Genomic DNA, 22,877 nt, shown 5'->3' on the forward strand with positions numbered 1-22,877 from the left:
ACCAAAACCAAATTATATACATATATTTTGGTTTTGCCAACTCCAATGAAACAAAGCCACATGTCATTCTCATCTCCTCAAACAAGCACCACCAAGATTTTGACATCAATATATATACCCACCCCATCATTCCACTACATATTTGTGACTTCCCTAGGCTCCACCTACACCAATCCTCTGTTTCCTAGTTTCCACATTCAGTTACTGCAATTCCCTGAAATCAGACCTCACAATTTCTTTCTGAAGCTTTTGACATGGTTTGTTTTCTCACACAATAAATTCTGGCATTTAAAATCATTAGCTAGTGACCAACTTTCCTTGTTTATATTTGTTTCGCGTCTCATTTCTGGTTTATGATTCAGGGTGCAGCCATTATTGAAGGTTCTCCTATAATGGACAAGTCTCCGCTGATTACTGTGAAGCAAGGAGAGCCAACCCTGGTTCGTCCTGCTGAAGACACGCCAAAGGGTCTATACTTCCTCAATAATCTTGATCAAAACATTGCAGTCACTGTTCGGACCATTTACTGCTTTAAGTCGGATGAGAAAGGGAATGAGAATGCTGGTGAAGTGATCAACGATGCATTGAGGAAGGTTCTTGTTCATTACTATCCCCTTCCTGGTCGGCTAACTATCAGCTCGGAGCGTAAACTAATCGTGGACTGCAGCCGGGAAGCTGCTGTTTTAGTCCAAGCTGAAGCCGAGTGTAAGATGGATGATATTAAAGACATAACAAAGCCTGATCGCCAGACTCTTGAGAAGTTGGTTTATGACATTCCTGGTGCAACCAACATACAGGAGATGCCACCTCTTGTGTCTCAGGTATTTGAAACACTTTGGTTTACTTGTTCTTATGATGAGCATCGAGCATTTATGATATACATCATGCAGGTGACTAAGTTCCGGTGTGGAGGATTCGTGCTTGGACTTTGCATGAACCATTGCATGTTTAATGGCATTGCGGCTATGGAATTTGTCAACTCATAGGGTGAAACAGCCCCGAGATTTTCCGCTAATTGTGCCTCCATTCTACGAAAGAAGTATTCTTAAAGCCCGAATCCCGCCTAAGATAGAGCATCTTCATCAGGAATTTGATGAGATTGAGGACAAGTCCAGTACTGCTGAACTCTACAATGGTGAAATGCTTTACAGATCTTTCTGTTTCGAGCCTGAGAAGCTAGAGAAACTGAAGAGAAATGCCATGGAGGACAGTGTTCTCGAGAAATGTACCACTTTCGAAGCGCTTTCAGCGTTCGTGTGGAGAGCTCGGACCAAGGCACTGAACTTGCTGCCTAAGCAACAAACCGAGCTTCTCTTCGCCGTGGATGGAAGGTCTAAATCCAACCCACCTCTTCCAATGTTGGAAAAATATGAATGAATTGATTTATTCAATCATGGTTATTCATGAAAAATAATTAAGTCTTTTCATGAAAAATAGTTATTTCATTTCACCCAAAATTAATGAATTTTCATGTTAACCTTTTTATCAAAAGGTTATAATTTTTAATCAAATGGTTAAGTCATTTCATTTAAAGGTCTTAATCTTTCAATACAAATTCCTCTCCCTATATTAAGGCTAAGTTGTGACACATCTCAACACACAATTTTTTACTACTTTCTTTCAAATACTTTCCTTTCAATTCTCCGATTCTTCCAAAGTCATTTTCCGGTGATAGATAAAGACAAAGATTGTGTTCGATTGTTCACTACGGTTGTGCTTATTGTTGTGAACATTTGTTGTTGTATCCTGGGAGATCGACATCCAACATTACTCAAATCACCGAGGAGAGGACGAATCTGTCTTAAGAAAACTGTTCATTCAGGCCTCAACAAAACTCTTCTTCTATTTATGCAATTCTATCCGATTACAGGTTCTATTTTAATTTCACATTTTTTTTAATTTTATTATTGAAACGAAAATTTTAGATTATAATACTACAACACTATTTTACAATAAATTGCAACAATCTTAAGACATATTTCTTGTGTTGTAGTTCAATCTAAACTCAAATAGATTATCGTGGTCATATATTTAGGTTAATATATATTTCGTTTCATATTATATTTATTATTTCGGTTTTGATTCCGATTACAGAAAAATGTCTGATACTTCATCCAATTTACAATCTAATGCGATTGTCGCTTCACAAACTCAGGATGCGAGCCAAACGTTACCTATGACCATGAGTCATAATGAAAAGCCTGCGAAATTCAATGGAGAGAATTTTAAAACATGGCAACAGAAAATGTTGTTTTATTTGATGACATTGAATCTGGCCAAATTTTTTAAGGATGATCCTCCTACTATTAGAGAGGATGAAGTGGATGATGCAACCGTATTCAACATTACCGAAGCATGGAAGCACTCTGATTTCCTATGCCATAACTACATCTTAAATGGTTTATCTGATGCACTTTATGAAGTATTCAACGTAAAGAAAATGACTAAAGAACTATGGGAATCATTGGACCATAAATACAAAACTGAAGATGCTGGTGCTAAGAAATTCTTAGTTGCCAAATTCTTAAACTTTGTAATGGTTGATTCTAAAACTGTTGTGAATCAGGTGCAAGAATTCCAACTGATCATTCATGGTATTCTCGCATAAGGTATGATTATAAGTGAACCTTTCAGGTGGCGGCCATTATTGAAAAACTTCCACCTTCTTGGAATGACTTTAAGAATTATCTTAAGCATAAGAGAAAAGAAATGACAGTGGAAGATCTGAATGTGAGACTTCAGATTGAAGAAGACAATCGATGTATAGCTAAAAGGCTAAACAAAACAGCCAATCATAACATTGCCAAGGCAAATGTGGTGGAAGTCGAAAAGGACTTCAAGAAAAGAAAACAAGCTCAAATTGAGTCTAAACTAGGACCAAAAGGTAGTGTTTCTAAGAAGCAACAATTCCAAGGGAAATGCTTTAATTTCAATAAGACGAGACATATGTCATCCGAATGTAGGCTTCCAAAAAGGTCTATAACAAAATAGGCTAATGTTGTGACAGAAATTTCCAAGGATGTATCTGAACTTGAACTATGTGTTGTGGTCTCTGAAGTAAACTTGGTTGATTCAAATCCAAGAGAATGATGGCTTGATACTGGTGACACACGCCATATTTGTTGTGATAAGGACTCCTTTGGTGAGTTGGTTTCTTGTGAGAAAGGAGAAAAACTCTATATGGGCAATGCTACAACTTCCAAGATCAATGGGAAAGGCACTGTAATTTTAAAGATGACTTATGGAAAAGAGTTGAAGCTTCAAAACGTGTTGTATGTGCCTGACATATGAAAGAACCTTGTCTCTATGACCCTCTTAAGTATACATGGCTTTAAGATGGTGTTTAAATCCCAGAAGTTAGTTTTGTCAAAAGTAGGAATATTTGTGGGAAGGGGATATGTATTGAACAATATGTGGAAACTCAATATTATCTCTGTAAAAGCTAAAAATATAAATAAAAATGATTCTTCTTCTTCTGTTTAAATGATTGAGTCATTAAATTTATGGCATGGTAGACTCGGACATGTTACTTATGATACTTTACGTAGATTAATTAACTTAGTACATATTCCCCATTTAACATTAATTATAATCATAAATGTGAAACATGTGTTGAAGCTAAACTAACAAGGTTTTCATTTAAACCCGTTGAAAGAAATATGGAACCTCTTGATCTAATACACAGTGATGTTTGTGACTTAAAATTTGTTCAAACTAGAGGAGGGAATAAATATTTTATTACCTTCATTGATGATAGCACAAAATATTGTTATGTATATTTCTTTAAAAGCAATGATGAAGCTATAGAAAAATTTATTCTCTATAAGCAGGAAGTTGAAACCCAACTTAACAAAAGGATTAAGAAGGTGAGAAGTGATCGTGGTGGTGAATATGTTGAACCATTTGGTCAATATTGTGCACAACATGATATTATTCATGAAGTAACACCACCATACTCTCCTCAATCGAATGGAGTAGCAGAGCGGAAAAATCGAACATTAAAGAAAATGATGAACGTTATGCTAGAAAGTTCCGGGTTGTCACAGAACATGTGGGGGAAGCTGTCTTATCAGCAAATTACCTTTTAAATAAGGTGTCTCACAAGAAAAAAGAAAAGACACTGTATGAGTTGTGGATATGCAAGAAACCCTCCTACTTATACTTGAAAGTGTGGGTGTGTCTTGCAAAGGTAATGGCTCCTTTATCAAAGAAAATAAAAATAGGTCCTAAAACAGTGGATTGTATTTTCATTGGCTATGCTCACAACAACAATGCATATTGATTTCTTGTGCATGAATCAAAGAATCCAGAAATTCACAAGAATACGATATTAAAATATAAAAATGCCTCATTCTTTGAAAATATATTTCCTTGTAAAATTAGATAAGTTAACTCAAGTTCAAGGAAATGAACTTTAGAAACTATTAATGAAAATAGTCAAGACTTCCAACAAGAGGTTGAAGTCGAGTTAGAGCCAAGAAGAAGTAAAAGGGAATGAGTAGAAAAATCCTTTGGATCGGATTTTCTAACCTATATGCTAGAGACTAAACATCTAATTTATAGCGAAGCTATAGATTCATCTGAAAGCAATTTTTGGAAAGATGTCATCAAGGGTGAAATTGATTCCATCATGCAAAATCATACGTGAAAATTAGTGGATCTTCCTCATGGAATTAAACAATTAAATTCTAAATAGATTTTCAAACGAAAAATAAAAGCAAATGGAACAATTAATAAGTACAAGGCCATAGTGGTTATTAAAGGGTACCAACAAAAGGAAGGTCTTGATTACTTTGATACATATTCACCCGTATCAAGAATAACTTCTATAAGAATGATACTAGTAATTGTCGCTTTATGAAATTTAGAAGTACATCAAATAGATGTTAAGACTGCTTTTCTTAATGGAGACCTTGATGAGGAAATTTACATGGAACAACCTGATGGTTATGTAGCTCCAGGACAAGAAAAGAAAGTATGTAAGTTGGTAAAGTCATTATATGGACTTAAGCAAGCACCAAAGCAATGGCATGAAAAAGTTTGATAGTGTTATGATATCAAATGGATTTAAAATAAATTAGTGTGACAAATGTGTGTATGTCAAAATCATTGTTGATGGATATGTAATCCTATGCCTATATGTTGACGACATACTCATTGTTGGAAGTAACAATGAAATGATAAAACGTACCAAAACTATGTTAAATTCAAAATTTGACATGAAAGACATGGGACTTGCTGACATGATTTTGGGCATCCAAATCAAAAGGTCATCTGAAGGTCTCATATTGACTCAGCCACACTATGTAGACAACATTCTTGAAACATTTGGCAAGGATGATTCTAGTGTAGCCAAAACTCCGATACATACAAGTCAACATCTATCTAAAAATAAAAGTGTTAATCAAGTGGAATATACAAGGATCATAGGCAGTCTAATGTACCTTATGAGTTCCACTAGACCTGATATTACTTTCACTGTGTCAACACACCTTTTTCGTCCTACTAGGATTCAAACTCTCAAAAATATGATAGAATTCTGCTAGGATTCAACTCCTAAAATAGGATAGAATTTTGCTATGTTTTAAACTCCTAAAGATAGGATCCACAAGCACTATAAATAGCCATTGTAGCTCACTATTGTAACACACGATTTACACACAAAACATAGAGGAAAGCACGAGAAGATACAAAGGCAAAGCTATTGTAAACGATTCGAAAAATAAATAAAAGGTAGTATCTTTTTTACTTTTGATTTGGTCTCTTACATTTACGTTTTAATTATTATTATTTTATTTATTTAACTTTATTTATAAGCACATTTCCCTTGTTACTCATTTTATTTAATTGTTTTGTTATTTTTTTTTCATGTAATATTTTTTTTTTACATTTTATGTATTTTCTTTTTTACTTTAGTATATATTTTTATTTTTTTTAGATTATATATATAAATATATTATTTTTTATTATCAGTTTTATTAATTTATATATATATATATATTTACTTTTTTATTTTTATTTTATATATATATTATTTTTACTTTTTTATTATTGTTTTATTTATTTGTTTTATTTCTATATTTTATTTCTTCTTTTTCTTCTTTTTCTTTATTTTTTATATTTATTTTACTTACTATTTTATCTTTGTTTTCTTTATCTTATCTTATCTTTTATTTAATTTGTTTTCTCTTTATTTTAATTTAATTAATTTATTTATTTCTTACCTTTTTATCTATTACCTTTTTATCTAACATGGTTTTTTGACCTTTTTAAGGCCACACCTTTAAAACTATCTAAGGTAAGTAATTGTGATCGTATTTTTACCTTTTAATTTTAAATTACAATTTTCTTAATTTAAGACAACCGGCAAATTACGTAGTACCGAAAGGGCGGTTCAAGGGTGCTAATCCTTCCTTGACCGTAATCGACTCTCGAATCCGACATATCTTTGGTAAGACGCAGATTAGGTAAGATATAAGGTATCCGATTAACCTATTTATTTTTTTAAATAAATAATCGGTGGCGACTCCAATCACATTTTTCAAGTCGAAGCCCAATTCCGGGGCCCAACCAAAAGACGGTTACGACAGCTTGGCGACTCCGCTGGGGAACTTTCAAGTGAGTCAGGCTAAGGTAATTTTCAGTTGTCTTTTCAACGAAAAGGGTAAGTTTAAATTTTAAGGTAACATTTCGATCCTTATTGCTTACTTTTGATTATATTTTTTCGTGTAAATAGTTGTACTAACTGTTTTCTCAATGATTTCAGCCCTTAAAGTCTTTTTTCATCTAAGGCTCTAAACCCGAGCTCCGAACCCGTTTTAAGTGGGGGTGAAAGCGACGCATTCGTGTGAATTTATTCACCGCATATGCCTAGCAAGTAGCCTTCGGGATTCATATACCTTATGTCTTCGTGTGAATTTATTCTCCGTATAGACATAAGAGAATGTGTTCTCTCGAGTTTAACTTAGTCCACATGAGTCTGTGATGGGTTTAGGACTAAGGGTCTGGCAAGCCCAAGGGGGCACCAGCAAGGAGAACTCGGGTACCATTTTTTAGCACCTAAACCGGGAGACTTTGAAGAATTAGAGCCTACCCCAAAACCTCATTTCAAACCTTAGGATGTCAGAATTATTTCATGCTTTACTTTCTGTTCAAAGCATGCGAACTAGATAAATATGCGGTTAGGACTTGTTCAAAATCAACTTGCGGGATAGAGATCATGTTCGGGTAGGAATAATAAGCATGTGAGGTAGATATCATGTGGGGTAGGACTTTCTTTTTTATGATCGTTTTTGATTATTTTTCACCTCACTAACTCTTTTCATCTTTATTTTATTTTATTTTATTTTCATCACTTGCATCATTCAAAAGAGGTCATTGATCCACTAAAACGTGTTTTTTAAAACTCGAATAATCTGAATCCATGGACAAAGGTATTGTAATACAAGAGATGAAAATACAGAGGATAGTCTACAAGGCGACTATGTGTCACATTCAATCCTGAAGACATGGTGCCCACAATTGAAGAGTGTATCACTCTGCTGCATTATAAAGGACTCAGAATGAACCGGGTATACATCAAGCACAATGAAAGCTTATCTTTGAAGAACTGACTGGCAGAGGTTGTAGGGGTAGGATGAAGGTTATGTATCTTGGAAGTCCCTTTGAACACGATAATGGCAAAATGATAGCTGAAATTGGAGACCATTGCTGGCGAATTCAAGAAACAGATTAATGAACTTCACATAGTTCCTATCAATTAAGGGCTCCAATGACGAATTCATTGGGAACATACTCAACAAAAGTAAATGCTCGAGATGCGATTATTCGAGACTTCTTGGACCAGTACGAAAAATAACTCAACATTTTCATGTTTCATCCAGAGAGGCCGGAGCGGTTCGACAGGTTATTCAACCGGTGAAAGATGAAAGCAGAAGACTAGTCAACATGTCAGAAGCTGTCAGGATATTTTTGTCTCTTAAAAGATAAAACATTTTTGTCCCCAATAAGGATAATTCATAATAACAGGCACATTTCTTGGATCAATGCCTCGAACATTTCATGCATTCTTGCATTTTTGCATCTTCATCTACATTTTTAAGCATTTTCATAAACATGAAATTAAGTCACGGAGGATTCGATGAAGTGGTCTTAACCACATTACACCATATGAAAGCAAGATTTTAACAATTAAAGAAAAACTGAAATCAGTACAGGGGGAGCTGGATCAGCTGATTGTAGGACTAAGCCTGCCAGGATGATCTGAGAAAAGAGTACCCATCTCCTAAGGGCTACGATGTTGAAGCTATTGCCACATAAGGATTCCCAAAAATTCTTCTGAAAACTGTAAGGCGCTTGCCGAAGAAGGGGGCATGGCATATACCATTTGTACTTATAGGATTGTTTTGTTTGAACACATATTTTAAACGATTGAATTCATGTTACTTTCTAAGGTAGAGCAATTGAACAAATTTTAATCTTTAGTTCTTTGAATATTAAATGAATTAAGGATTCTTTTAATTCTTCAAGAATTATAGATTTTTTATATATGACAAGATTAGACCTTTCTTACCCTGTCTCAAACCCTAGAATAAAATACCTTGATTCTTTACCCAAAATAACTCATGGTCATTACCAAAAAACCAAATTTTGACATTACCTCCATTTGAAATTCTTGAACATTACCTTTATCTTTTTGATACACCCATACCTTTCTTTGAGTCAATAAGATCACACAACTATCTTTTTAAGACTCAAAATTAACCTTTTTTACCATTAAAACCCAAGGCATTGAGTTGTTCATTTGAACATGAGCATTCTTCCAAGATACAATTTGGGGCATCTCGCCGGGAGCCTGAACATTGAGACATGATGGGAGCAAGGAGCAAAAAAAACAATTCATTCGAAATAATTCTATCATGCATTAATTGCACTGTTTTCATGTGAATAGAATTAATCCTGAAAATCTATCCCCCTGGGGATACCTCTTCTGTGAAGACTTACATGTATAAAATGATGAACGACTTTCTTTCTTTATCCCTTCACAACAGGAGAAAATATATATCCCTTGCGTCCCCTTTTGAGCCTATAGTATTTTTTTCTTCTGATTCAACCCTAACCAAGGATCACCCTCCACACTGGGGGGGCAAGGTGGAGAAAATCTGCTCACATGAGTGAAGATATTGATTCAGATGAGATACCGAAAGGTGAACCAAATGCCAAGTGCGATGATTCAATCAGAACAAAAAGGGCAAAAAGAAAAAAAGAAAAGAAGCAAAAAAGGAAAAAAAAAGAACAAAAATAAAAAAAAGGGGACAAAAAGCACATGCAAAATTCCCTAAAGACAAATGGTGCATCAAGCTTCAATGAGATTGATCAAGCACAATCATTCCCGAATCACTGAATCCCTTCACTCAAAGATCATAGAGCATCAAGAGAAAGAGACATTTTGAGCAAGACAAGATTGATGGCATCAGAATGAATTGATCCTTGGTTCAATACTCTGAAACACTTTTTTGGGCCTATTTATCCTTTTCTTTCATAACCACGAACCCTGGCCTACATTACGTGCCTTAAAAGTCCCTTCTAATCATACATGGATTTCTAAACAGAAGAGACTATCTTTAGATTTCATCCCGCCCATCAGGATTAATCTTTGTTTGCAAAAAAAACAATGTAATTAATGTATGGTAGAGAAAAATAACAAAGGGGGGTTCAAGACGTAAATCCTGAATAACGTCTTGAAACCAAAGGAGGATTCGAGTTGAAAACCTGAAAAGGCGGCTCGAATATAAAAATTGTGCAACCGAGGCGATCACACAAATTACTTGATAAGGCATCGCACAATCCGAGTGTGACAATGAAGGTTGGGAGTCAGAGAACACTTCCAGTAGAGAAGCATGCAAGCTACCCCATCAATCCTTTGAGCATCAAATACCAAACCTTTGAGCATCAAATGCCAAACCTTTGACCAAACACAATGACCTGAGACTTTTTATCCTTTCCTTACTTGACCATCTCTCAAAGATAGCTTTGATCTTGACACTTGTCAAATAGCTATAATTTATTGAAGGATTAACATTGTAATTAATTCTTTGATATCCAATGAACTCTAGTTTTATGATTCGTCTCAATTGTAAAACCGTGAAAGGGGCAATATTTTTAAAACTTGGGATTAAACATTTTTTGAAACTCTTTTAATTGATATTAAAAGAGAAAGAAAAACATTTTTTTTCAAACAAGACAGTCTCTCTAGAGTGGATCTTGGTAAATGACATGTGACTCTTAGACACAAAACTCATGCTCAGAATCAATGCTGAAGCAAGAAATGAGGACATTTGGGGCATCTTTGAAGATTCAACATGAAATATTGGGGCATTTTTTTGGACATCTTTGGGGATTCAACATCCTAATGCGAATTATCAGGCATTTTTCAATAGATAAAATATAACCAATTCATGTTATATGCATCTTATGCATACATTTTAGAGCATCATTTTTTCCCCACATACATAATTTTTACAGCTTTTAGAGTCAAGTTTCGACTTCAAGACGAAGGATACTCGATTCAAAAGCACCTTTAAAGATTGATGTTGGTTGCTTAACTCAGCAGCAAGAAGCTACACTTCAACCAATTTGACATATTGAAAGATCGACAGATCTTAGAATCAACTTCAGACGAGTTCGAGAGATAATTCAGAACCGATCCAGTTCGTATTTTCAAGTTGGATTTCAACTTCACGACGAAGGATATCCAATTCCTGGCTCAACTTCACGACGAAGGGGCCACCCACGATTTCATCTTCACGACGAAGGGAATCGTGCTCACCATTGTCTCTCTTGAGACAATTTCCCTTGAAACAAACTTTGTCTCTCTTGAGACAGTTTCCCTTGAAACAAAATTTTTTCTCCCTTGAGACAGTTTCTCTTGAAACATAAACATTGAAAACATTTCCCTTGAAATGAGTTTTGTCTCTCTTGAGATAGTTTCCCTTGAAACAAAATTCCGTCTCCATTGAGACAGTTTCTCTTGAAACATAAACATTGGAAACATTTCCCTTGAAATGAATTTTGTCTCTCTTGAGATAGTTTCCCTTGAAACAAAATTTTGTCTCCCTTGATACAGTTTCTCTTGAAACATAAACATTGAAAACATTTCCCTTGAAATGCATTTTGTCTCTCTTGAGATAGTTTCCCTCGAAACAAAATTTTTTCTCCCTTGAGACAGTTTCTCTTGAAACATAAACATTGAAAACATTTCCCTTGAAATGAATTTCGTCTTTCTTGAGATAATTTCTCTTGAAACATAAACATTGAAAACATTTCCCTTGAAATGAATTTCGTCTCTCTTGAGACAGTTTCTCTTGAAACAAAATTTTGTCTCCCTTGAGACAGTTTTCTCTTGAAGCATCATCTTTGAATATGTTTTCCTTGGAACTAATTTCATCTCCCCATGAGACAATTTCTTTTGGAACTAAGTTTTGTCTCTCTTGAGACAGTTTTTCTTAAAACAAAATTTTGTCTCCCTTAAGACCGCTTCCCTTGAAACAACAAATATCTTTGAGATCGTTTCCCTTGAAACGAGTTATGTCTCTTTTGAGACAATTTCTCTTGAAGCATCATCTGAACCGTTACACTCAGCTCAGGCACATACTTGGGATAGCATTTCTTAAACCAAAAAATAGAATGTGCACATCAGATTTGAACATTTGAAGAATTTGAGACCATGGATCAGAACTTGAAGATTCCAGAACCAAGATTCCAGAAAAACAACCAGAGATCGATATTTCTCTCCTGAGCCCCAAAATAACGTTTTAGCTAGAGTCAATTTCTACTTCACAGCGAAGGATATTGGACTCTAGACAATACAAGTTCAACTTCACAACGAAGGGATGGCTGGTTCTCAACAATAATTTCCCAGTTTCAGGGCCAATTTTAACTTCACAATGAAGGATATTGGACCCAAGACAGCACAAGCTCAACTTCACAGTGAAGGGGCGGCTGACTGTCGACAAATAATTTTGGAGCCAACCTCAACTTCACAACGAAGGGACGGCTGGTTGTCAACAATAATTTCCCAGTTTCAGGGCCAATTTTAACTTCACAGCGAAGGATATTGGACCCAAGACAGCACAAGCTCAACTTCACAGCGAAGGGGCGGCTGACTGTCGACAAGCAATTTCGGAGCCAAACTCAACTTCACAGCGAAGGATATTGGACTCGAGAAAACACAAGTTCAACTTCACAGCGAAGGGACTGCTGGTTGTCAACGAACAACTTTTCAGTTTCATCCACGATTTCAACTCCACGACGGAGGATATCGTGCCACTCGAGACAACACAAGTTCAACTTCACAACGAAGGGACGGCTGGTTGTCAACAAACATTTTTCAAATTTCAAAGCCAATTTCAACTTCGCAGCGAAGGATATTGGACTCGAGACAACACAAGTTCAACTTCACAATGAAGGGACGGCTGATTGTCAACAAGATTTCGTTCAGAGTCAATTTCATCTTCATAGAGAAGGATATTAGACTCGAGACAGCACAAGCTCAACTTCACAGCGAAGGGGCGGCTGACTGTCAACAAACAATTTCCCAGTTCCAGAACCAATTTCAACTTCACAGCGGAGGATATTGGACTCGGAATAATATTTGGATTTCAACTTCATGGCGAAGGATATCATATTCTCAGGCTCAACTTCACGACGAAGGGGTCCTGTACGATTCCAATTTCACAAACAAATTGACCCAACTTCACGACGAATGAGTCATCTGTAACGCATCAACACCGAAGTCTTCAGGTCAAGTTTCACCTTCACGACGAAGTATCTTGATCCAGAAGACGATTCAAAGGCCACTCGCCAAAAGCTTTGAGTTCGATTCCAACTTCACGATGAAGGATATAGTGCTCAGAAGCTTCCAGATGAACTCGACTTCACGACGGAGGAGTCATCCGTAACTCAATTCGACAGGGAGTTATTGAAACATCAGAGTCAATTTTCAACTCCACCGAACGAAAAGTGTGTCTTTTAATCTTTTCCCTATCCCCGTTACACGACTATGGGCAAAGAGGGGCAGCTGTCAACACACCTTTTTCGTCCTACTAGGATTCAAACTCTCAAAAATAGGATAGAATTCTGCTAGGATTCAACTCCTAAAATAGGATAGAATTTTGCTATGTTTTAAACTCCTAAAGATAGGATCCACAAGCACTATAAATAGCCATTGTAGCCCACTATTGTAACACACGATTTACACACAAAACATAGAGGAAAGCACGAGAAGATACAAAGGCAAAGCTATTGTAAACGATTCGAAAAATAAATAAAAGGTAGTATCTTTTTTACTTTTGATTTGGTCTCTTACATTTACGTTTTAATTATTATTATTTTATTTATTTAACTTTATTTATAAGCACATTTCCCTTGTTACTCATTTTATTTAATTGTTTTGTTATTTTTCTTTTCTTTTTTTTTCATGTAATATTGTTTTTACATTTTATGTATTTTCTTTTTTACTTTAGTATATATTTTTATTTTTTTTAGATTATATATAAAAATATATTATTTTTTATTATCATTTTTATTAATTTATATATATATATATTTACTTTTTTTATTTTTTTATTTTATATATATATTATTTTTACTTTTTTATTATTATTTTATTTATTTGTTTTATTTCTATATTTTTTTCTTCTTTTTCTTTATTTTTTTATATTTATTTTACTTACTATTTTATCTTTGTTTTCTTTATCTTATCTTTTATTTAATTTGTTTTCTCTTTATTTTATTTTAATTAATTTATTTATTTCTTACCTTTTTATCTATTACCTTTTTATCTAACATGGTTTTTTGACCTTCTTAAGGCCACACCTTTAAAACTATCTAAGGTAAGTAATTGTGATCGTATTTTTACCTTTTAATTTTAAATTACAATTTTCTTAATTTAAGACAACCGGCAAATTACGTAGTACCGAAAGGGCGGTTCAAGGGTACTAATCATTCCTTGAACGTAATCGACTCCCGAATCCGACATATCTTTGGTAAGACGCAGATCAGGTAAGATATAAGGTATCCGATTAACCTATTTATTTTTTTAAATAAATAATCGGTGGCGACTCCAATCACATTTTTCAAGTCGAAGCCCAATTCCGGGGCCCAACCGAAAGACGGTTACGACACACTGTAAGCAGTTTAAGCAGATTTACAAGCAATCCAAGGGAGAAACATTGGAAAGCAATTGTAAGGGTATTGAGATATCTCATATATACTCAAAACTATGGATTGTATTATCCTAGAGATCTTGTTGTGTTAGAAGGATTCTCTGATGCCAGTTGGATATCTGATATTCAAGACACCAAAGGTACAAGTGGTTATATTTTCACATTGGGTTGAGGATTTGTGTCACGGGACAAACAATTATAACCAGATCCACGATGGAATCTGAGTTTGTAGCCATGGACAAAACTGGAGAAGAGACATAATGGTTACAAATTTTTTTGAAGGATATTCCTGAATGGCCAAAGCATGTACCCAAAATATGTATATATTGTGATAACCAGGCAACAATTGGTAGAGCACAAAATGTAATGTATAATGGTAAGTCGAGACGCATGCGACATCGACACAATACCATTAGACAATTGATTTCTACTGGAGTTATTTATATTGATTTTGTAAGATCAAAAGATAACATTGCGGATCCTCTAACCAAAGGGTTGAATCAAGATCAAGTTGATAAAACATCAAGAGGAATGGGACTAAAGCCTATGAATTCTTAAGGCTCTATGTGAAGGAAAACCCAACCTAGTTGACTGGAGATCCCAAGATCTAGGTTCAATGGGACAACCTACTTTCATAGACCTGGTGAGGTCACTATGGGGTTTTTATCCCCAAGCCCATTCCTATGATGGAAACAGTGACTAAAATGTGGATAAGGTTAAGCAATGCTTTGAATGACCAATATGTGTTTCGTTGAACCGAACAACATAACTCACCTATGTGACAGTGAAGTGGAGTCGCTTCAAAGAGACTATTGGGTCATAGTTTTCTAAGCTATTGCAGAACCAGGAGATGTCCATGGCTATATGGACATAACCATGAGAACCAAACTCTTGTCAGTAATATATTTGTGTGAGGTATGTCATCGTTTACACAAACGGCATGACAGTTCAAGGACATCACGTCTACTGGACAGCCAGTAAGATAAACATATTTTCACAAGGGAATGTTCAAAAGGGGGAGGTCTACCTATCCTATGCAAATATCGAACGTAAAATCTATCACCACATCAAGTCAATGTTTTAAACAATCAAATTCAGTCATGTGGGGGATTGTTGGAAAAATATGAATGAATTGATTTATTCAATCATGACTATTCATGAAAAATAATTAAGTATTTTCATGAAAAATAGTTATTTCATTTCACCCCAAAAGTCATGTATTTTCATGTTAACCTTTTGATCAAAAGGTTATAATTTTCAATCAAATGGTTAAGTCATTTCATTTAAAGGTCTTAACCTTTCAATACAAATTCCTCTCCCTATATAAAGGCTAAATTGTGACACATCTCAACACACAATGTTCTACTACTTTCTTTCAAATACTTTCCTTTCAAATACTTTCCTTTCAATCCTCCGATTCTTCCAAAGTCATTTTCTGGTGATAGATAAAGACAATGATTGTGTTCGATTATTCACTATGGTTGTGCTTACTATTGTGAACGTTTTTGTTGTATCTTGGGAGACCGAGTCCAACGTTACTCCAAGCACCAAGGAGAGGAGGAATCTGTCTTAAGGAAACTGTTCATTCAGGCCTCAACAAAACTCTTCTTCTATTTGTTCAGTTCCATCCGATTATAGGTTCTATTTTAATTTCACATTTTTTTAACTTTATTATTGAAACGAAAATTTTAGATTGTAATATTACAACACTCTTTTTCAATAATTTGCAACATCCAAAGGGATACTTCGGCAACGGCATTGTGTTGACAAACTCCATATGCCAAGCAGGCAAGCTATTGGAGAAACCATTTTCACATGCAGTGGGCCTGATTCAGGAAGCAATTAAGATGGTTACGGATGGTTACATGAGATCCGCCATAGACTACTTCGAGGTAAACCGAGCATGGCCATCTTTTCCATCAACTCTGCTGATCACTACATGGTATAGGCTATCTTTCCACACCACAGATTTCGGGTGGGGAGAGCCTGTGCTATCCGGACCAGTTGCATTGCCGGAGAAGGAAGTGATCTTGTTCCTATCTAATGGCAATGAGAGGAAAAGCATCAATGTTCTTTTAGGGTTGCCTCCTGCCTTGAAAGTCTTCCAAGATGAGATGGTGGTTTAGATTACATAAGTATTTGCAGAATATTCAGCCTTACACATCAATTTGAACTTGTATTACCCACAGGTTAAGCTTGTATTTGTTATTTTAAGACGTTAATGTGATTTATGTCTTATATTTCATTATAACTCAAAAGCTATTAAGTCTTTGCCTAAAGAAGAAGCAAATTGCAGATTAAGGTCCGTCCGAAAGCAAGCAAATATGCAAGACAGAAGTAGAAGTTAGTTCACCCTAAAAGAAAATCCAAAGATGCGTCATTTGACTCGTAAACTCATTATCACTTCTTGCTTTTAGTTATGCAATAACGTTAAAAACCATGCTTTACTTACATCAGCACCAGCCCTGAAAAAACCTACACAAGCAAAGCAACTACTGCCTTTTATGACTTTCTATCATTTCCGTCAGCTATATAACCAACACTCTATATTTACTCACAGATATTATAACTATACTTTTGTATGTATATTTTGGATAACAATTCTGGATAAATATATTAATCATTTATGATTTCAAATTTTAATTGCAAAAAATATATACAATTTAGACCTCTTAATGGACGGGTTAGGTTAATCTAAATTAGATTAAATTGAATTTTAAAATTTTTTATGTCAAAATTCAAGTTTGAATTGAATAGTTCGGTTTTTGTTAGAGTTTGAATCGAATTCAAAGTGACACAAATTAATTAATATATAAATACTACGAAAGTAGGAAACCCAGTTTGATTAAAAGTAGAAAACTTTATTAAAATATATTTTTACTTTATTTACTTTTCCTTTGTAATCAAGTTTTGACAGGTTTCATTTTACTGTCAAAATAATTCTGACTTCTTAAAAATAAAGAAAGAAAGAAAGAAAGAGAGTAGAGTAGGGAAGCAGGGTCGGTCTACGGGGACTCTGGTGTTTATGATGAAGTGAACTTTCTGATTTAGAAAAGGATGGGATAAGGTAGAGTTTTGGATGAGATTAAACAGGGTGTTTAAAAGTTGTTTTTAAAATACAAGATAAGAATTAAATAAAAGAAAATAATTACTTAAATAATTTAAAGTGAATGAGATAAAGAGAAACTTATAGTGAAATTAGCCTCTAGCTTCAGCTTTTGCCTCAAATTGCTATTGATCATCGGAATAAATTTTAGCTTCGGTTATTCGTCGGTTACAGTCTACAAGGTCCAACCCTTGTAACTTGGTTTTCTCTATTGTGAACCGATAACCCAAAATCTATTTTTTGATAACAATCCTTTACGGAGACTAACTACGACTATCGTCGTTAGCGCCAAATTATTTTATAAATCTGCAAAAACCCGACTCAGACTATGTTGCCTCATTGAGAATCAAGCCCGATCTCAATTTCCCTTAGCGGACCGCCGCTAAGTGTGTTCACAGAAAGTCGAACTTGCTACCAACCGATTCTTCCTCCCAACTATAAATCAGAACAACTTTTGAATCAACAAGCTCTTTTTGATTTGAAAACGTTTTGATTTTAAAAAGATATGTCGATTACCAATCTTATTCCTCCAGAAAATTGAGAAAATAACTCGAAGTTATTTTGGTGTTTTTCAATCCTTACAATAGGTATTGAGTCATCGCTTCAGCCCTTGGCTATGGAGAAATTAGCTAAGTATGGCAATCATACTTAGCATCTTTGAAAATAAAAATAAAAATAAAACGAAGAACTTTTAAAAATAAAGAAAAACTTTTATAAAACTAGAGGAAAAAAGAAAATGATTTCTGAATGCCTTTATAGGCTTATCCTGAGAGGGTATTTATAGCCTTTAAAATTCTAAAAATAAGGAAAATATAATTCCTAAAATAAAGAGATAATTTCTAATGAAAATACTTAAACTATTTAAACTAAAATACTAAAAATAAAGATAAGATAAAATATAATATTTAAACTAATATCCTAAAAACATGAATTTAACTCAAATTCAAATTGTAGAAATGTGTGTATGATCCATTCGTCATTCTAGAAGCGCACTAGACCTTTTAGAAGGTGCTAACTCATCAACTCACCAGATGCATCATGCTCGGAGTCATGCCCACTAATCTAGCCTTGATTTCGAGAAATAAAAAAAACTGCATAATTCTATCCTTTTAGTACAATTTCCAGAATATTGTGTCATGCACAGAAAATGAATCAAAACTAACAAATTAGCCACAAAAACTAACAATTAAGGAGCAATTTAAAGTCAAAATAATAACTAAATAATTCAATGCTTACCCTCAAGCATTCCTCAATTAACACATCAAAATCACAAGTTGCCATATTCAATTTCAATTTATTCCTCAAACTTCCAATCAAACTAAGTCCATGACAATTGCCGAATTCAATAAATAATCAAGGAAAGACACAATTAAGGTGAATTTTAAGCAAGCAAGATATCCTAATTATTTGCCAACATCATTAAAACATAACTCAATACCTCACAGAGATTCACACATATCAACTCAAAGTGTTTAGGGTAAATTAAAATCTCTCAAACCAGAACTAATCAAGATATTACCATTGGCTTGGAATCCAATCAAGTCTCTACTACTAAAAGTGAACATAATGCAATAATTAAGGGGTCTTTAAATCATGGTGTAATGGAGCTTAGGTTAGGATAGGGAAACGACCATGATATCGATTTAAGTACCAAGACAAGATATTTACAAAATATTCCTAAAATAAAATAAAATAAAAGTAAAAATATAAACATATAAAAACATAAACATTTTTTAATGTTTTTTTTCATTTTTTGTTTTTTTTATGGTTTTCCTCTTGCTGTTTTCTGCATTGTACTGCTGTTCGAACAATTTTTTCTTTACAAATATAAAAATGATAAAATTAATGAAATATTAAAATAAGGAACATATATCAATGTAAATAACTAATCTACTTGTCTTGATAAGGATAGAAAATAGGGATAAAAATAAAGGCTTGAGTTTAATTATGTGGTGTAAAACAAAGAAAAAAGATAAAGACTCAAAAGGTGGTTCATTAGTGGATATATAAATGGGTAGGCTTTTTATTTTTGGAAAAAAGCGGGTTTAATCCTAAGTGCCCCTATCGCATTAAAACATTATGTCCAACATGTAGTCTCAATATGAATTGTGATTACAAGAATTAGAATATCATAACTAATCTGGTACACTCGAGTCAAACAATGAGCAAGAAAGAAAATGTATGCTCGTTAGGCTCGAATCTCACAAGAAAATGCTTATATGTACTGAGTCAAGTTCATTTCCATCAACAAATGTATTAAATATAATACTTAGTAGAAAATCACCAGCTATACCAATCACTATCATGCAAATTAAATTCAATCAAAACATGGTCATAATTCAAGAGAAAGCAAGAGTATAAAGTAAATTTCAATAATAGAAACTAAAGATTCTTACACATCAAAATCAGAAGTACTCAATTCCAAACAATCAAATAAGCAAGAAAATAATTTGTTATCAAATTCTACCCCCTCACTTAAATCAAATAAGAGAGAGAACATAATTATTCCCCCAGTTTAATGGTGACTGCGATCGTAAATGGCGATTGTGAAAGAGCGACGGAAGAGGTGAGGTGAGACAGTAAAGGCTTGTTTGGTCTATCGTTCACATCATTGTGAGGAAAGGGGAGAATTTGGCAGTGCAAGGAGGCAACGGACAAGCGACAATAATCGACACAAGGAAAACGGCGTCCGACAATATGGGTGGTGGGTAGAGTGAATGGTGTGGAGGCCGATCGGTGAAAGTAAAAGAATAAGAAGAAGTGTTGCTTGTCGTGCAGCTGGGGAGGAAAAATATGGGGGCTAGGTCATATGGGATATAAAAAAAAGGGGAGAGTTTGAGTTTAAAAGAGGTTGAAAGTGATAGGTGGGTTCATGGAAGGTTATAATATAGAGAAATAATTTAATAAGAATTTTGGGGTGATAGAAAAAGTGGCCAGTTAACAATTTGGGTTTCATAAGGAGATGGGTGATAGGAAAAGGTGGAACCCATGAGATGTTTTAAAGGAAAAGTGATTGGATTTGATTTAAAAAGGTAGTATGATAATGTGGGCCCTGCCAAAAATCGAAAAAGAATTTCAAACTCCCCCAACTTAGAAGTTTCAGCAGAAAAGGGAAAAATTGATTTAGGGAATGTTATGGTGTGCCATGTGGGGGTGGGTTATGCTAACTTGCACCGTCTCTTGTCTCTATATTTGAAACATTACTCATTGGTTATATATTCGATCGAAATTCGAATATGTTCAGTGAAAAATAAAATAAAGCATATGATAAAATAAAATAAAATAAAATAAAATGAAATAAAATAAAATAAAGTATGCTAAAAAAATAAAACAAAAATAAAGCGATATGAAACGAATTAGGTTGCCTCCCATCAAGCGCCTTTATTTAACGCCATTAGCTTGATGACCCATTTTTTTATACAGTATTTGGGTTCCTCTAACACGATTTCTTCGATTAGACTAAGCAGAGCATTTTCATAATACGGATTCAACCTTTGACCATTAAATTTAAATCGAACTCTTGAGTTATCTTCAACTTCAACAACATCGTGAGGAAATACTTGAGTCACTGTAAATGGTCCGAGCCATTTTGAATTGAGTTTTCCTACAAAAAATTTAAATTTGTCAAAAGGGTAATTCCATGTTTTAAAAGAAATTCTACTATCGTGGAATTCTTTTGATTTTTTCTTTAAATATCCGAGCACTATTATAGGCGTTTCTCCGGATTTTCTCAAGTTCTTTAATATGTAATTTCCGAGTCTCACCAACTGCGTCCATGTCCATGTTACACTGTTTAACACCCCAATATGCCATGTGCTCCAATTTAACCGGCAAGTGACACAGTTTACCGAAAACTAGTATGTATGGAGACATGCTAATGGGACCTTTATAAGCGGTTTGGTATGCCCATCGTGCATCGGTTAATTTAAGACTCCAATCCTTACGGTCTGGTTTAACAATTTTCCCAAGAATTGTTTTTATTTCTCAATTTAATATTTTTGTCTACCCATTTGATTGTGGATGGTAAGCGGTAGCAATTCTTTGAGTTACTTCAAATTTCTTTATCAGCGATTCGATTACTTGGTTAATGAAATGGGTTCCTCTATTTTTTATTATAGCTTGTGGCGTGCCAAACATGAAAAATATAGAATTTTTCAAGAAGTTAGTTGTAGTTTTAGCATCATTATTCTGGGTAGCCTTAGCCTCCACCCATTTAGAAACATAATCAACAACCAAAATTATATAAGTATTTTCAAATGAAGAAACAAAAGGACCCATGTATTCGATTCCCCAAACATAACAAATCTCACAAATTTGTACCGGATTAAGCAGTATCTCATTTCTACGACTTAAAATACCTGTACGTTGACATCTTTCACAAGTTTTACAAAATAGATAAGAATCTTGAAAGATGTTAGGCCAAAAGAAGTCACGTTCAAGAATTTTATGAGCTGTACATTTTTGCCCAAAATGACCACCACAAGAGTAAGAGTGAAAAAATTGTAAAATTGAATTTACCTCATTTTCGGCAATACATCATCGAATTACTTGATCCGAGCAGTGCTTCCATAAATAAGGATCATCCCAAATATAATATTGGGATTCTCGTTTAATTCTATTGATTTAAGCTCTCGGCAAATCTAATGGTAACTTACTTGTGGCCAAATAATTAACCATATCCGTAAACCATGGTGTTATGCTTTGCACCACCATCATATTTTGTTTAGGAAATTCTTCTCAAAGTGGTGGATCATTTATGGAAAGGGGAATTCGACTCAAGTGATCTGCTACCAGATTTTCGCACCCCTTCTTATCCTTGATTTCTAAGTTAAACTCCTGTAAAAGCAGGATCCATCGAATAAGTCTCGATTTTGCCTCTTTTTTGCTCATCAAATATCTTAAAATTGCATGATCAAAATAAGCAATAAGTTTATGCCAAGCAAATAAGATCTAAATTTTTCTAAAGTAAAAATTATAGCAAACAATTCTTTTTCCGTTATGGAATAATTTCTCTGAGTTGAATCGAAGGTTGAGATGCATAAGCTATGAAATATGGCTTTTTGTTGATTTTTTGACCAAGAACAACTCCAACGCTTGTATCTAATGCGCCACACATAAGTCAAAAGGGTAATTCCAATCTGGTGGCTTAACAATTGGGGCTGAAATAAACTTCTCTTTTAATGAATCAAATGACTCCTAGCATTCTGAATTAAAATCAAACTCTTAATCCTTCTGAAGTTGATTGCATAAAGGTTGCTATCTTCACACTACAAGAAATTTCTATTATTGTGATAAATTTAATTTTGTCAAAATTTAATTTATCACTATTAGTAGCTTTTTGGTGACAAAATAAATAATCGTCGTATTAGATTTAAAAAAGATATATAATTATGAAAAAAGTTAAAATCGTCATAATAATTTGTCATAATTAGCGAACATGTCTAACATATGGTGACAAAATAAATTTTATTACGATTTTTTGTTACAAATGTTTTCCTCCAATTTTTTGGCGCCAAATTAAAGTTATATAGTGACAACTATTGTAA

General features: G+C 34.2%; 1 pseudogene; it reads left to right on the plus strand.

Moving 5' to 3' along the window:
• The first annotated feature begins 220 nt into the window (after nucleotides 1-220).
• Nucleotides 221-16,389, plus strand: LOC120187477 (annotated as a pseudogene).
• The last annotated feature ends 6,488 nt before the right edge of the window (nucleotides 16,390-22,877 follow it).

Source organism: Hibiscus syriacus, unplaced genomic scaffold (genome assembly GCF_006381635.1).
Source record: "Hibiscus syriacus cultivar Baekdansim isolate YM2019G1 unplaced genomic scaffold, ASM638163v2 tig00113725_pilon, whole genome shotgun sequence".
Taxonomy (NCBI): Eukaryota; Viridiplantae; Streptophyta; class Magnoliopsida; order Malvales; family Malvaceae; genus Hibiscus; species Hibiscus syriacus.